Consider the following 12033-nt stretch of genomic DNA (forward strand, 5'->3'; position numbering starts at 1 on the left):
ATGCAATGAATTTTAACCAAATATGCATATCTTAAACTTGGTAGTTGATTCCATAACTTTTTTTTAAAGAAAGAATAAACTATCCAGGTTATGTGTGAATTTGGAAAGTTTAAAAGGGAAAAATTGATGTTAAATGATTTTGATTGCATTCAACTAAGTTTCCTCCCACTGTGGTTCACTTTTTGATTGGTTAGGACTTAATTAAATTGCATGAATTAATTTGATAGGATCACAGCTTATAGCTTTGCTGTGTAAATAGATTGTGTTTGTTGTTTGTATATTGAATTAGTAGATTACTGCTAGAGTAGGAAGGGATTTGAGCTGATTTAACACGCCTAAGAATCTTAACAAGTCCTTATCTTCAAAATCTTCGTTGAAAATTGCTATGGGCTTGTTCTGTAATCTTTCTGTAAATCTCTATAGGAAAAAATAGAAAATGAGAGAAGATTCTAGTAATTTTGTTTGGAGGGAAATCTAGACCCTTCTAATCTGATAAGATTGAGTGTGTGTTGTTTAATGCTGCATACTGTTTAATGCCGCGCAAGACGAGAAACTGAGAGAGATTAGATTTCTTGGAGAGCATAATTTCTCATTTGGCTGGTCATGACAGTAGTCACCTCATGATATAAATAATCAACGCCTAGGAATGGTACGTTAATTTGTAGGACTGACTGCTTTTCCTTTAGCCTCCATAATCTTGAGACTAAATTGTCCACCCTTTCCATCTTATTATTGTGTTATTATCATATGTAAATCTGTCTCTCCAAGTAAGATTAACTACATATATTAGATAACGTTATCTTCCATGTGAAAATTTTGGTATATCTAGATTAATGCATCTTGGTACACATTTTATCGTTGTGATTAGATTTCTTGGAGAACTATTATCGTTGTGATTTTATTGGTGTTGTGGTTTGATGATTGATGCGCTTTCTCTACTTTTTGGCGTTCGATTAGGAATTCGTTTTTTTCTCAATAGTCAAGAAATTTAATTATGCTTGCAATTAAAACTTAGAGATCTATTCAGTATTTTCATTGAAAATAATTTTATTTGTATATTTTATTGCTTCAATTGATCAAATGCACCAGCTCTGAATGTATCTGCACATACAAGTGCTGGCTTCCAGCCCTTCTTCTGATGATAATACGCATACTTTGTACAAGTTGTGGTTTTTCCAGATCCTGAATTCATTTAAGAATCATACAGGTATCAGTGCCATATTGCTTAGGAGTTAGGAATATGCGTAAACCAAATGTGTAAAGATGGCTAATTCACCTCCCAGGTTCCCAGTACCATTTGTGCCAAGTTGAACATAAAAACACATCATAAATAGTCAGAACTTTCAGCTTATTTAATAAGTTTTTTCTTTGATATATTTTAAGTCTATTCTGCCTTATGAGTTTTTCATATTAGAAGAAATAGTGGGAGAAGAAAAACTGGTAAGAAAAAACAAATGAAGAATGGGTTATTTAACTGTAAATTTTTATAGTTATGTTTTCTGTGCTCCTATAAATGCACTTCATGCTCAATTTTATATTGGCAGCAGGGTCATTTTTATTGTTATATTTTAATCTCTCTTGTCTATTCTCTCATTTCTGGATTCTTTTTCTTGTAATGTTTTATGTATTCAGTCTTAATTGGAACTTGATCATTATTTGTATCCCGGATAAAGGTGATGAATCAAGGCCAATCATACTTCATCTGGATTCTTTGAGTCTTCACTCTAGCAGATCACTATTTGATAACATCAAAAGGTTAGGATGAAGTAGCACTTGATTTATTGTATACCATATATGTGACATATCTAGTTCATTTCTGCTCTGGTTATTAGTTCTTAAACATATCACAGCTTCCATATCTTGTGACTTCACTACCATCCTATGTTACAAGTAGGTGTTTTTCTTATGTTCTTGTAATTTGTAAGCATATATGTAGATTAATGTAAAATTGACCTCACCATTATTTTATATTATTCATTCAACTTGGCCCAGTATTCTTAAAATGTATAGTTACAAACAAGCTAGCTAAATCCATACGTATGCTTATAGAGAAAATCATGTGTCACAAAATGGTCCTCTGACCTTGTATCTTAATGACATGATACAAGTTTGAAAACTTAAATGTTATGCAGATTTTACAGTTTGAATGAAAGGATTGAAATAATGAATAGTTATTAATTATTATAAGGCTTGTAATGTTGTTGTATTTAATGGCGCCACTGAACATGGTTTGTCCAAAATAGTTGTCATGTTGTTCCAAGTCATTAGCAATTAAGAACCCTAAGATTCCAAACACAATACTTTTAATGAATAAATTTCCTCACATCCATGTTCTATGGATTTGAGTACCTATCTCTCTGTAAATTTGCCACCACTCTATACAAATTGCCAAAACCACTTCTGTGTACTGATGCAGCAGCTGGCACAGGAAAGTGCCTTTCACAATATATAAAGAGAAAATTAAACACCTCATCAATCAACTCAAAGAAAACAATGTGTTTAAAATAGGGTCATTTCAGCAGGAATGGCATATGCATATCTAATCTTGCGAGCAATCTGTTTCTATGGATTGAGGTGGCAGCCAAGCAAACTTTGCGGGGTTCTCAAAGGAGAAACGATGTGTTCTTCAGTGGCCGTGAGCGGCGGGGATTTTGTGACATGGAATCAGAAATATAGATAGATTATAGATAGAGGATATATACTCTTTAATATTTTGTTGTCCTTTGCACCCACCGCATGCATAGCTGGCATTGCCAATTGTTCTTGTCTTTCTGTTTTTACTCTTATAGTTTCACCATTAGATTTTGGATTCACGCTTCTTCATTTCCCCTTAATATAATAAATGAAACTCGTGTCCAATTCCATGATTCCTAAGATTGACACTATTGGATTGATTTCAATTTTAAAAGATTGTGATTTATGATGGCTGGTACTCGGTGTTTGGTAATTTATATACAAATTTAAGTTTCATTTTGAATTGTGTATTGGTGTTTAGGAAGTTATGGGTCAGGAATTTTCTCATGAAGGGGTTAATAGCGAGCATACATCATATGATCAGTATGAGCAGGAGGAAGAAAAACATGAGGAAGTTGATGTGGATTATATGGATGAGGATGACACAAATGTGGAACCAATGTTCGATTTTCACGGCTTCGATGAAGGGTATAACATTGACTCACTCGAAGACATTAGGATGATTGAATTTTGGAACATCGGGGATGAAGATGTATGTCATTTTCACTTTTCTGATGTCGACATTGCATTTGAGTTCTACAATAGATATGCAAGGACAAGAGGCTTTAGTGCTCGGAAGAACGGGACTAGGAAGAGTCGTGCGAGCGCACTTAAGTTGAAGAATTTTGTATGTCATCGTGAAGGATTTAGACCGCCAAATAATTACGGCATCGAAAACCTTAAGAGAAAACCTACACCCGAGACAAGGTGTGGCTGCAGTGCAATGATGGAGATTCGTGTAGATGCACCTAGTGGTCGTTGGTTTATTTCTTATTTTTCTGATGAACACAATCATCCGCTTCTGGATCCTCGGTTGACTGGATTGCTCCCTGGGCATAGATTCATGTCCGAGGCTGATATTGGCCACATGGTTAACATGAAAAAGGGTGGGATTAGTGTTGGACAGATATATCGGGCATTAGAAAATCAGGCAGGTGGCTACGAGTATCTCTCTTTCACGCAAAGGGACATGTACAATAAAATAGCAAAGCAGAGGCGCCAATTACCCAATGATGCATATGCAGTTTTGAAGTATCTAGAAGATCAAGCAACAAATGACCCTTCTCTCTATTATAATCATCACATGGATGCTGATAGTACTTTGCGCAATTTATTCTGGTGTGATGGTCTCAGTAGGGCAGACTACTCATTATTTGGCGACGTACTGGCTTTTGATGCTACCTATAAGAGAAATAAATATATGTGTCCACTGGTGGTATTTTCTGGTATCAATCATCATAATCAAACAATTATCTTTGCTGCTGCTTTAATTTGCGATGAGGAAAAAGACACATATAGGTGGTTGCTACAACAACTGAAGGCGGCAATGAATGGGAAAGAACATGTTTCGGTGATCACGGATGGTGATCTATCAATGAAGTTCGCCATTGAGAAAGAGTTTCCTAATGCACATCATAGATTATGTGCATAGCATCTGATTCGCAATGCAACAAGTAACATTGGCAAGCCCCAGTTTACCTCCATGTTTAAAAAGTGTATGCTAGGCGACTATGAAATTGATGTATTTCGTCAAAAGTGGTTTGAAATGGTTGAGGGATTTGGTGTCGAAAACAAGAATTGGGTCCTAGATATGTATAAAAAGAGACATTCATGGGCAACTGCACATATAAGAGGGAAGTTTTTTACTGGTTTTCGGAATACTTCTCGGTGCGAGGGATTAAACTCGATCATTGCAAAATATGTCAACTCAAGGTACAATCTGGTTGAGTTCATTCAACACTTTAATCGTTGTGTTGACCATATAAGGTGGAAAGAGGTCCAGGCTGACCTCGCCTCTGTGAATGGGAGACCCAGTATGCAAACCTGTTTTCAACAGTTAGAGAGGAGTGCTGCCAATGTTTACAACCTATCAATATTTTATATGTTCCAACCAATCCTTATACGGGCTGCATCAATGAAGGTAATAAATATGAGGCAAACATGCTCTTATGTGATTTACTCTGTCGGTTTGGACCGAACGCCAAATGAGATGTGGCGTGTATTCTGTTGTGACATTGAGATGGAATTCAATTGTTCATGTATGAGAATAGAATCATTTGGCATACCTTGTGAACACATAGTTTGCGTCTTAGTGCATGAAGATATAAAAGAGTTGCCAGGGTCATTAGTCTTGCCTAGGTGGACCAAGACTGCCAAAGTTGGTTTGCAAAATGCGGTCGGATTTCATTGGGATTCTTTGATGCTTAGTCAATACGGTTGTTTGATGGATTGGTTTAGACAACTAGCCAACAATTTGAATAATTACCTATTTATGCACCTAGGAATACCTATTGCATTACGGACTTCCCAACCCTCGAAATTCACTGTGTCTTGTATACCACATTCTGCATACTTCTCTGATGATATTATTTCAGAAAGAGCCACTCCCTATAATACTAGTGTGCTTTACTATTTGAAGTAATGATATTATTAACTTTGTTTCTATAGTAGGAGTACTTACTATATTTCTAATATGATGCTTGCGTGGTTCATCATCTTCAACCTTACAGTGAGAGTCTAAGTGATAAAGTATTTTGTCAGGAATGCTCATTACCATCAGATACCAGTGATCATTCTCCTTGATTGGGACATATATCTGTATCACAAATAGGATGTAATATGTATAAGTCATAGTTTGAGTACTTTTTATTATAATAAAATTACTCCAATAATTATCTTCAACGTACGAATTGAAGGTCTCGGGTTGGTGGCATATAATATGCATATTTTTTCAGTAGGTCATGATCCTCCATATGTAACGACATGTCATCCTAGGAATATTTGAGGACAATGGTTATTTATTTTGGTTAGTTAAAAGAAAAAAAGCAAGATTTTGATTTACCACAAATGATGGTGGAAGGGACCAAACATTTTTTAATTTGGTCATGGTAATATTTGATGTTATCTTCAATGCCATCAGCTTTATTACCAGTTCAGACACTTACTTGCCAGGTACGAGACAGAATAAATCTCCTCTAGTTGCAGTTGTATCATAGATATGAACCAAATCCTCACTAACACAAAGCCAACACGTTAGCCACAGAGAGAATTAAAATTAAAAATAAAAGATAAAAAAAATGCTCACGCTATGTCAATTTCAGCATTAAAGATGTATATAGCCATGTTGACCAAATCCTCACTCAACCTCATATCTTGTGGTGGTTTGAATGAACAGTTAAGATTCTGCACTATACATACTTGAAAGCTATGCCAATGAATTTTTTAACTAAATCAAATACCTTTAGGATAGAACTGTTCTTGAAAGCCATTTTTTTTGGTTTCGCAGAGGTCGTTAACTGTGCTTTGTCTTTGGTGAATGTTAAAGGCCCTTTGCGTACTCTAGTTTCCGCCATCTTGCTTGATAGTTGACCTTTGTACTCAATTTTTGGCATTTTCGTTGGTCGTGCAAACGCCCTGTTTTGGAGAGATGGTGGATTATTGACTCTTGCCAATTTGTCCTTTTGCCTTACAAACTTACTCAAAAGTTCTTGCATAGTTTTATTATTTTTGGTATTTCTTTGAATACCGAATCTTGACGTTGGCTTCGATTTTTCTTCTCCATCCAGGTATGTTTGCGTCCCTTTGTAGAATGATGGGGGCAGATTGTGCAAAATCTCAACGTCTTTATTCTCGTTGGATAAATCCGTAAACACACAATTGTCGGACTTTACTTGCAACGGGCTAGAGTTTTTCTTTGTTACATCATCACAGGGTTTATTCTTCATCTCATATAGGTCCGTATTGTCGAATTTCTCATGCTTCTCATCAGTGTTACATTGAAGGGTGGTTAATTTATCAAGAGACTTCTTCGCCATCCACATTGCCTTCTCCATCTCATCAACTCTCTTGGATAAAGACTACATTATAAAATAGAAAATTAGCATTGGTATATATAAATAACATTGCAATATTATCATGAGTTGGATATATTACCCCTATGGCATGTAGTTTTATTTCAACGGAGAATTTTCAATAATTTCCATCCAAGAAGATCCAATGTGAACGTCTACTACTTTTTCTTCCATTGCTCTATTAGATTGTAATTTTAGTTTTAGTAGAGATAGTTAATAGTGTTCTATACTTGAGCATTTATATATAGGAATAAGATTATGTTTCCCACAACTAATTTTCTTTTAAAATTTAAATTTAAATATGATAACCAAAAATTAGTTATTATACTTTAAATTAAAAAAATATATATTCAAAATTAAAATAGTTTCCACGGCATAAAGTACCCTAATTTTATCTTGTATAAAATTAATAATAAATTTTTGTTTTATAATTCTAATATTATCTTTTTGAAAAAGATAATATTAGATTTTTATATGTAATCTTATTATTCTTAACTTCTTATCTTCTTACTTTAATTAGATAATTTTTTTAAAAAAAATGATAAAAATAAAATATCTTAGAATTTGTATTATTTTTATCTTATCTTATCTTTTATAACCAAATTTGCTATATATTCATCTTAAGGGGTTATATAGTACCGTACAAGACTCTGATACTATCTGAGTGAGTAGTAGAAGATGACTCCAATGAAAAATATGTAGTTCAAGAGTATGTTTAACGATATAACAAAAAGAATAGAAAATTTAGAATCAGTCCTTCATGTTCTACACCAAAAAATTGATTTGATCATGGCACAACAGAAAACTTCCACAAATAGTAGTTCGATGTTGGATCCTACTGTAGTTGTGCATTCTTCGAAAAGTACAAAAACTAGTGATCTTACTGGTATCGTGCCAATTCAACCCAAGAAGTTATTCCACTTGAATATTACTCGTGAAGCTACAACTCCACCTAATGGACAACCACATGTTAGAGTAGGAGCTATACTGCCAAAGATAACCTTAATTTTTTTCTTCTTTCGTTTATTTTTTCTTTTTTCTTTATTTTTTAGTGTAACCTTGAAACTATTTTTTTTATCTGCAGTGGTGGATACTTATTGCATTTGAGCCTACTGCTTCGATATGTTAACCGATTCTCAAGCTGCTGTTGCAGCCTATATTTTTTCGGATACGTTAGATCCGTACGTGTGGTTAATGATTATGTGTATAATGTAATGGTGTAAAAATTCTATGATTATCCCAACTAACCACTTTATGAATTTGGCAGTTCTGAAGAGTTGGTAATCTCATATGAAAAAGGTTATAGAAGTACATTTAGATGTCTTGTGCCGGAGAGATGTGTCGAATCACGAGTAAGTATAGAGGCCAATGCATGTTATACAATTTCTTGTAATTATATATTTAAGCCTCTATTTACCTATAAACATGTTTTACATATAATTTTAACATATTTTAGGTTATAAATCTGGTGGCACTTATGATGACACGTGTATTTCGACGTAGGAATGAAGATCCAATTTGCTGGTTCATGCCTGAACATTTTGCAGTAAAGTTATCCCTATAATATCTCTAAATTATAAGTTAATTTTTTGTGGCTAATAGTTTGAGTGGATATACTAATTTATAAGGAAGTTCTTTTTTCTAGACTAAACCATGCTATGTACTCACACGAGTAAATTGTATAATTAAATTATCAATTCAAAAATAGTTGTTAAATTGAAGACATATTTTCATTTAACAATTTTTTTTTTGTATGCAGCGATATGCTTTAAGCGACAAATACACACCGGCTGAGGTTATCTCTGATTTCCTTGGAGCATATATTTCATTGAAAATTAGCCACGTCGCTAGGGTACAAGTGACCAATTTATTTTCCATTAATATACTGTTAATTTTTTTTTTAGTGTGTATAATGATTTAAGGTTTTTTGCAGGTTTTTATCCCTGTCTGTGAGGAACTACATTGGTATCTGGTTATTGTTGACTTTACAAATCGTCGTCTAATCATATTAGATTCACTGTCTTGTGTCGAAAAACATCAACAACGCAAAAGGAACGCAATTAAAGTGGTAATTATTTGTTCTAAATCAGTACTCAATCATCTATAAACACTTAACAATTTAAATAACCATTTGTTGTAACTAGTACTCTTAGTCAATTTAAATCATTTACAATTCACAGTTTTTTTTGTCATGAATTCACTCTTGTAAAGGCAACTTATTTAGAAGCGATGTTAGATGATCATATTTTTTATGATGATAAGTCTAAAGTTGTAAATTGCTCCACTTTTTGGCCTATGACACCTTTTGGCTTACCCACTCAAAAAAATAGATCGTAAGTCTAATATTAAATTTTTTTTTTTTAAATATCATAACTCGTTCAATAGATTATATCTTATATGTATATAATAACTATTTGTTGAATGCTTTTTATCATAGGAATGATAGCGGAGTTTGGGTGACCAGTTGGATGAGAGAATGTACTTTACAAGATGACTTCAATATTCAGGTCATATTTATAAGAAAGTATTTTTAACATAATTTTTGCAACACACTTCTAATTAGAATTATATTGTTGGTGCTCTAAGCAGATTAACGACTCCACACAAATGAGACTTGCCGTGGATCTGGTTTTAGAGGAGTACAACGATTTGTGCCTCGTAATACAAGAAAATACTTGGCAATATAGGACCAAGGTGGAAACAGAACATGAAGACATTTAGGAATGAGGAATTATCTTTTTAGATATTTTTAATAGTTTCTTTGAAAGACAAAGTACTAAGCTATGTTTCATTTATTTTTACACTAATTTATCCTTTTATATATTACAATTCTATATTACTAATTTTCTTTACTTTATCGGTTAATATAAATTATTCATAACCTGTATATTTCCGTAAATAACGATGAAACCAGTCACATGACCCAGGAGACTTCGGTTTTGAACATTATGGTAGCCTTATGTATTGGAATTATTATTTGTGCAACAATGAAAAACTTATATTTAGCTTCTTCTAATGAGTAAAGGAAAATACATGTCAAAATATCAACAACAGTACATAACAAGGAGAAGAAAACAAATAAGAATATTTCTTTATCAAACTTGCATGAGATAACGTTAACAACACCGAAATCTTATCTCACTAGGTAAGAACTGTATAAATTAAATTATATAAAACAATGGTACACCAACATCAATGGAACCCAAGCACCATGATCTAGCCCCCTCCTTATGTCTTCTTCCATCGCGCTGAAGCCAGATTTTTGAAGTAGATCTCTTACCTTCCTTGCAAGTTGCGGAGCTCCTGGTGTTGAATACTTAATTTATATGCCAACAGAAGATTAAGATCAATTCATGGCCAACCAAGAACTATGGCCAAAAATTGTTCTACTTTGTAGTATCTTTCAAAAGGAGCCAAAAACATAACATGGTTAAGATTAAGAACTAAGATTTCCCATCACAATAAGATACCAAATTTTCAATCATTTCTAAAAAAAGAACAAATGAGTTTGGCTGGTTATATAAGATAAAACAGAAAGTGAAAAAATACATACTCCATTAACCTTCATAGTTTGTCTATCAACATCTGCAAAGAAGCTTGAAAGGGAAGGGAAGAATGGGTCCAAAGCATGGTCAGAAGGTGGTGATCAAATCCAATTATCCACCAGGAAAGTTGTGCAAGAAAGTGTTCAAGTTTCGATTGTGGGCAGCAGCAGCAAAAGAACAAGAAGGAACAACAATGATATTCAGACAGGTAACGAGGTTGTGGGAGAAGAAAATGTGAGGATTATTCCAGTTCAAGAAGTGACTCCTCAACCCAAAGAAAATGAAATTAGTAACTCTGCTCATCAAGAAACCTCCACGCTATACACACTACCAATGGAAAATGCAACTTTACATCATAAGTACTATAAAATTTGAAAACAAGTGAAGGAAATCCAATCACTCAAAATCAAAACCGATATTTACTTTATTTATTTCAGAAGCATGGCCCTCAAAAAATTGTCATCAACTGTTCCATTGTTGCACTTAACAAGTTGACATAAATACAGGTAATCACATCAAGAAGCAAAAGGACGGAGAAGGACATCAACTTAAAATTAAGGTACATGGAAATCTCCAGGAAATAAAAACTTGTGCAGATTCTGTAATTTTGGCTATATGTAACCCCTTTTTAATGTCTAAACTATAGTATGGAATAAGCACGAATTACTTCAACAAGTAGTGCTTGACACATTGGACACTTCTTTCCACTTCGGTGCAAATCATTAGCACAGTTAGAACATGTGCACATGTGCCCACATCTGCAAGGAAAAAACCAAAAAACAAAATGCTTGTTAAGAGATTAAACTCGAGAGCGAAATTGGCTGCTGATGTATCAAAATGATACTGAATAGTTTACCTGTACAAGAGAGAATCAATATTGCTTTCGCAGCAAATGCAGCAAACCCCTTTCCTCACGCATTCCCATTTGGATTTATCATCTGGTGAATCATGGTCACGTGTTCCTGTGATTAAATCAATTCAACTTGGTCTTAGAGCTAATGAATTAATGAATGATACGGACAGAAAGATAGATTTTTAAATGTGTTCCTGTGATTTTTGCCCTCGCTTTCTCAACGACAGAAAGTGCAGACAGAACCTTCTCTGCTGCTACCTTTCTCGTCTTAGCTGCATCTTTAAATACTTTTACACTTTCCTCTACTTCCTAAGCAAACATGAAAATAAATAAATAAAGCATATCAAATTCAAATCAAAACACCAAGGAAACTCGAAGCAGGGCAAAAATCATTGCCTAAAAAGCTACCCTAAGGATTCAAAATTCATCATCTTGACTATTCTAAAAGAATCAAACCGAACTGAAAAGAAGGCAGAGAAAAAAGTATACCTTGCTGGGTTTGTCGTCCTTAACAAGAAGTGGGGTTGAGGAAAGTTGTCCTATTTCAGTCTCATCAAGGGTCGCTCTGATTCTCGTTCTTTCTCTGCGAAATTTAACAGGGTGGTGATACTGATAGTTCGTTCCTCCGAGTCTGTGAGGAGTGGCGGTGGACGCAGGGAGCGGCGGCGTCTGATGCGTGTTGTGGCGGCGAGAATAGGCAAACTAGAGATATAGAAGAGGAAGAAGATGAGAAAATGGCGTTGATTGAAATTGATTTTATAAACCCTAGCAGACCTCTCTTCTTCTTTGAATCTGAAACTAAAAGATAAAAGAAAAAAGTGTAAATAACAAAAGTTAAAGGGATCAAAATCTATTTAATAAATTTTAAAAAAAAAAACGAGGTACATTTTGTAATTATTTTTATGGTGGTTAATGATAAACCTACAAAAATGTAGGAGCAAGAAATCCATGGCCTAATTATGGTTATGAGACCATTGGTATTGCTAGCTTTGACTTCTAACCAAAACAAATTTTTCTATCAACTAAAGTTACAAAAATGAATACTATCCAA

At 34.0% G+C, this 12033-nt stretch overlaps 1 pseudogene; it reads left to right on the plus strand.

Annotated features, from left to right (window-relative positions):
* The first annotated feature begins 3001 nt into the window (after positions 1-3001).
* LOC148565877 (protein FAR1-RELATED SEQUENCE 5-like) lies at positions 3002-5155 on the plus strand (annotated as a pseudogene).
* Positions 5156-12033: the final 6878 nt, after the last annotated feature.

This window comes from Arachis ipaensis, chromosome B5 (genome assembly GCF_059453495.1).
Source record: "Arachis ipaensis isolate K30076 ecotype BB chromosome B5, ASM5945349v1, whole genome shotgun sequence".
Taxonomy (NCBI): domain Eukaryota; kingdom Viridiplantae; phylum Streptophyta; class Magnoliopsida; order Fabales; family Fabaceae; genus Arachis; species Arachis ipaensis.